The sequence below is a fragment of the Somniosus microcephalus genome, chromosome 1 (assembly GCF_052327205.1).
Source record: "Somniosus microcephalus isolate GS21.2 chromosome 1, FLI_Smic_1.0, whole genome shotgun sequence".
NCBI lineage: Eukaryota > Metazoa > Chordata > Chondrichthyes > Squaliformes > Somniosidae > Somniosus > Somniosus microcephalus.
The window spans coordinates 260,526,400-260,532,399 of NC_140987.1; the positions used below are offsets into that span (position 1 = coordinate 260,526,400).

Here is a 6,000-nt window from a genome sequence, read left to right on the forward strand (position 1 = left end):
ACAGATCCTTATTCATGAAACATGGAAATAGGTCAAATCAATGTAAGCAGCCAGAGTTCCTGCTCCAGTGATCCCCATCATTATTGTACACATGGACAACAGAAGGGAACTTGTTTCTCCTTGACGGTCTCTACAGTTGACTAGCCTCATCATACTCAAAGACTTGGGCTACCGATCTACTGAAACATACGAGTCAGCACCTTCAAGGGAGCAGGCACTATGAGGGGCAATGGGAAGAGAAATTGGGAGAGAAAAGTTAAAGGAGGAAGAAAAAGAATGTACGGCAGGATTGGCCCCGGATTTTAACTCCAGGTGGAGTCCCCGCTCAGGCCTGAGTTACAATTACAGTCAGGTCTCAATTATGTCATCGGGCCGCAACATTCATATGTAACGAAGGACCCTGTTGGCTCTGGGCGCGAGGCCCTGCTGCCTGCTCAGGAGAACAGGTTAAAATTGCAGATGTTGCAGTCATGGCAGATTTCTGACAGGTAAGAGCCAGGGCGATTTTAACTGCCCACCCGCCAGGTTTCCGCTGAGTGAGTAGGGTTAAAAAAAATCACCCCCAATATTACTACAGGTACTGGTTCAGTTTACCATCAAAAGCAAGTTAAAATTAAAAGTAATTCTACAATCTCAATTCTTTTTACAATAATGATGAAAGATATTCATTCCCATGCACGTCATCGGGATGGATTTTCTAGCAAATAATGTGAACGGATTATTCATTAAACTGTTATCAGTAACATTAGAATAAAAAGAAAATGATCAAGACCAATTACAGTACTGCAATTCCAGCTAACTACAGTACAATGATGCATTTCATACAACGACATTACAAAGTACCGATTATTCAAGCAAAATTACAGCTGCCATTTCTCCAAAAGAATGACTGTGCCAAAAGGAGAAAATTACAGCTTGCTGTTGATTGTTAGAAGCCTATCATTTCCCCACCCACTGAATTGCATGTATTATATCTTTACATCAGAACTGAATCTGCCACAAAACTCAAAATACAGGCTAGCTCACCAAATTAGACTCCCAAGTTTTGAAGACACTAGTTATTGAATAAACCTGCGTCTCATCAAACACAAACCTGTTAATACTCATCCACACACCACATGATGATATCACTAATTTGTTTATGTCAAAATGTTCATTCATTACTGTCATTCAGTTTCAGTTCAAGGAATCAAAATCAGAGATTAAAAAAATATTAATTGTCGGGCGTGGTCATCACTGGCAAGGAAGGCATTTATTACCCATCCATAGTTGCCCTTCTTGAACCTCTGCGGTCCATGAAGGTACTTCCACAATGCTATTAGGTAGGGAGTTTCATGATTTTGACCCAGCGACGATGAAGAAACGGCGATATATGTCCAAGTCAGGATGGTGTGTGTGACTTGGAGGTGATGGTTTTCCCATGCACCTGCTGCCCTTGTCCTTCTAGGTGGTGGGGGCTGAGAGCTTGGGATGTGCTGCCAAAGAAGCCTTGGTGAATTGCTGCAGTGCATCTTGTATAAAACACAAAAGGAATCTGTGATGTTATTTTAGTTGTGTCAGCTTATTTTCTTCTGGATTTTCAATTAATCGCCAGCCACACTAAATTGAGAGCAGTCAAGTCCAATTCTGGATACCCTCACAAGATGCTCTAATATCCACCTCAACAATAGCAAATCACCTCAACAATGGCAGTGGCAATGAAGAGGTTGCCAGATCTCAGCCAGCAATTTGAAAAAACTGACCAGTAAAAATAAATAGTAATGATGGACTCCATCTGTGCTACACTGGGAAATTAAACTTAGCAAAATCAGCTTTCTCAAAATCTGCAATTCCTTGATATAGTATAGGCAGCTGCTAAATACGGCAGCCTTGGCTCAGTGGGTAGCGTCTCCCACCTCTGAATCAGAAGGTCACGGGTTTTTTTTTTTTCTTTCCAGTTTTGAAGAAGGGTTTCGACCCGAAACGTCGGCTCAAATTTCTCTCCACGGATGTTGCCTGACCTGCTGAGTTTTTCCAGCATTTTCTGTTGTTATCACGGGTTCAAGCCCCACTCCAGAGACTTGAACACATACTGACACTCTTCTGCTGTACTGAGGGAGCGCTGCACTGTCGGAGATGATGTCTTTTAGATGAAATGTTAAACTGAGGCCCCATCTGCCCTCTCAGGTGGACGTAAAAGATCCCACGGCACTATTCATAAATGAGAAGGGAGTTCTCCTGGTCAATATTTATCCCTCAAACAACAAAAGAACAACAAAAACAGATTATCCAGTCATTTATCTCATTACTGTTTGTGGGGCCTTGCTGTGCACAAATTGGCTACTGCATTTCTCTACATTACAACAGTGACTACTACACTTCCAAAAGTATATATTATTGGCCGTGAAGCGGTTTGGGACGCCCTTGAGTTGTGAAAGGCGTTATAGAAACCCAAGCTCTTTTCTGCCATTATTTTGTTTTTCCCCACATTTATGAAATAAGGACCAGCAAAAGCAGAATTATCTGTCATTTCCTAGACCAGCCCAAAGTAATGGAATCACAAAATATTGTTGGCTCCACTGGAATGCAAAGGCCATCATAATGACATGACATGTAACACAATTCGGATTCCTCTGATCAGTAGGCAATGCACTGCTAAGCAGGTATCACATGTATCCAAAGCCAGATTCAACTAGCCACTATGGTTGCCTTAAACAGGCTAAACTCTGTGCATGTATGCACACATCGCAAAACAGTGTTTATCACTGAGACAGCACTACTCAACATGTCTCACTCTCCAAGGAAGGTTTACGTATAGAGTATAAATCACTAACACACACTTCATGCCGTGAGGGGCTGCTTAGATCCCGTTCACAACTGCATAGTTTAATTGTTAACTGATTGTAAAAGTTTCCATTAAGAATTACAAAATCTTCGCCATACATCATTGTTTCTTTGCACAATAAAATTTGAAGTATAAATATATTTTATTTTAAAAAGGGGTTAACTTGGTGTCAATGGAGAAAGGAAAAGGAAAAAAAAGTGTCTTACATGTGTTCACCATCTACCAGTGCTCCAGCTGAGATCAGAAAGCAACCACAAACCAATGTACTGTCACTCCATGGGGCAGTGGATTAACAAATGAAAACAATGCTCCATCCCAAGTCTTTGTGCACAAATGGAAACCATACTGTACCTATCCAGTTCTGTGGGCTACATTACCGAATAGTTGTCTTTCGTCGGTCTGCAGGTCTATTGATATCATTTTTTTCTCCTAATCAATTTCAGGCTTTTACAGACCCCTACCTTCACAAGTCTCTTACAATAAGCTGCACACCTCTTGCAATTAATAAAATGGCATGCTTAAATTCAGCATGTTTAAATTTCTCATTCAATTCCTAGAATGTGCTGCCTGAAAGGGTGATGGAAGCAGATTCAATAGTAACTTACAAAAGGGGAATTGGATAAATACTTTAAAATAGGACAAATTTAGAGGGCTATGAGGAAAGAGCAGGGGGAGTGGGACTAATTGGATAGCTCTTTCAGAGAGGCACGATGGGCTGAATGGCCTCCTTCTGTGCTGTATCTTGCTATGAATTCATTTTGAAGTTTACAAAAGAACCGAGACCGGTTATCATCCACAGAAACTGACTGCCATGACATCATCCCTCTGTGGATATACAAGAGAGCCATGGACAGAGTGAGATCATCATGGTCATTGCGATCTCGGATTGACAGCCAGGATTGCACTATTGTAAGCAGCTCCATCATGCATTTAAAAGAATAAACTAGTTATTAACTTCGAAACAGAATGCAATGGAACAGTGAATAATGTTTTTCTTGGTGAAAACATCAAAACATATCACTGTGCCACTTCATGTGTGTGATATGCTGAAAGTGATACACCTCTCTCAAACAGAAAAAAATTGCTACATAATTTAAAGGGCAGTACTGCTTTAAGAATGTATGGAAAATTAACATTAATGTGCTATATTTTCATTTCCCCCCCCCCCACATTTTCAGCTTCACAAACCTAACCTATTTGTGGCAATACTTCACAAAAGTATTTATTAAGAATATTTAAACTAGGGTAAGGCACTTAGGACTTTCTCGAAGTGCGTTGACTCAAAGACCCTGGGCGGGGGGGGGGGGGGGGGGGGGGGTTGGCATAATGCAGGAAACACCACAATAGCCCAGAGCTATAGCATTGAAACTGGATGCAAAAGGGAGTAATGTCACAGTTTAACAATCCAACACAACGCAGTGAAACGCTGTGCGATTCGGATTTGCCTACATCCCACAAAAGTCAAGGACTGAATCAGCCCTTTCACAAAACCAAAGAATGCACAAACATATTCAAACTGTGGCGAAACCGATACAAGCACCGCGCTTCCACAGATTAATGCAGTACTTCAATAATGCACAAGGGCATCATTATCTTTTAGTTGGAAAAGTACCAAAACAAAATAGCGAATTAAACGTGATCAGATTGTGCCCAGAAGTGTGAACTCTGCAAGTGACTAACTCTTGGAGACACCTAATTAATTAATCAGAAGGGACAACAAGGGGAAGACTATAATGCCCGGCTTCCTTCACAGGTGATGTTTCCAGGTTAGTAGCTCCAATCCAGCCCACCCACCCCTCACATTCCAAAAAAAGGGATCATCAGGAAGGTTCTTCACACAAAGGGTAGCGGAAATCTGGAACTCTCCCTCACAAAAATTTGTTGAGGCTGGGGGTCAATTGTAAAATGTCAAAACTGAAAGAGTTAGATTTTTGTTAGGGTGAGATGAGGCTCCTGTGGAGCATAAACAACAGCATAGACCAGTTGAACCAAATGGCCTGTTTCTGTGCTGTAAATCGATGTAAGGAGGTATGAAGAGATATGGAACCAAGGCGGGTAAATGGAGTTGAGGTACAGATCAGCCATGATCTAACTGAATGGCGAAATAGGCTGGAGGGGCTGAATGGCCTACTTCTCTTCCTATTTACCGCCCAGTGCTAAATCTCAGGAAGTTTGGTTTAAGGCTAAATTCACACCACCCCCACTCCGCCAACCCCCCCAACCCCTCCCACTCCCCCCCACAAAATGCTATTGGCGTCGTTCCACTTCGCACTTTAAACCCAACTAAGACCCAACTATTCTCTGGAGGCATTTTATTTCATCTGGACCCAAACATCATGAAAGTTTTTGTGAGACTAAACGAAAGTTGCTCAGAACCAAATAATAAACCCCAATCACCCACTTAACCTGACTGAGTGAGTGAACTGCACAGCGTGTGTGTGTTAAACCCACCATCCACACAGCCCAGCATCAACCCAAATTAACACTTCAATCCGCTGGCTCAAGCATTGCAAGTAAATGAACACTATTTTGCAAACTCAAGGTAAAAGTTTCTCAAGTCTCAAACACAGTACAAGAAGGTTAAAAATAAAGATGCGAAGAAGCCAGGCTAACTTTTTTCCCATAAACTGTTCCTGGCATAAAGGAAATGTGTAGCAAAACCAATAATAAAACATATATATAAATCAATTTTAAAATAGAGTAAATATTACATTATGTATAGATCGATATGAAGGCTGGCGCAGGTACCTTGGATCAGTCTCTCGCAGTCCGGGTGTCTGTTCAACTCACTCCAGCAACAACCAAGAAATGTTGAGTCCCTTTGATTAAAACAATTGACAGTAAATAATCCTTTCAATCCTGCAAGCAACTCTGCAGCCTCAATGCAACCCCGTGGACGAATAAGATCATCTTCACACACAAAGAGAGAGAGAAAATTCTAAATATTTTTTTTAATGATTATTGCTGGTCCACTCTCACAATCCTCTTGCAGCAAAAGCCGGCTCTGATAAGTGTGTCTGTAAAAAGGTGATCGTCTTCTTATTGTTCAGTCAAGCGGCTGCGCTCCGTTTCCCTGTCCTCTGCCGCTGGCGTTCTGTTTCCCGATTCTCTCCCGCTCGCACTGCGCTGCGTTTTCCGGCTCTCTCCGCTCCCTTTTCCTGCTCGCAACCGCTGGG

General features: G+C 41.9%; 1 protein-coding gene across 3 annotated transcripts in view; it reads right to left on the reverse strand.

Annotated features, from left to right (window-relative positions):
- The window catches only part of lpar1 (lysophosphatidic acid receptor 1), a 148,500-nt gene extending 142,750 nt beyond the window's left edge, over positions 1-5,750 (reverse strand). Inside the window, exon 1 of one of the 3 annotated variants that reach the window (XM_085992921.1) lies at positions 5,573-5,750. The gene's annotated coding sequence lies outside the window, so the exon portion shown is untranslated. The remainder of the gene's footprint in view (positions 1-5,572) is intronic. The other 2 variants (XM_085992874.1, XM_085992900.1) reach the window with 2 other exon arrangements.
- Positions 5,751-6,000: the final 250 nt, after the last annotated feature.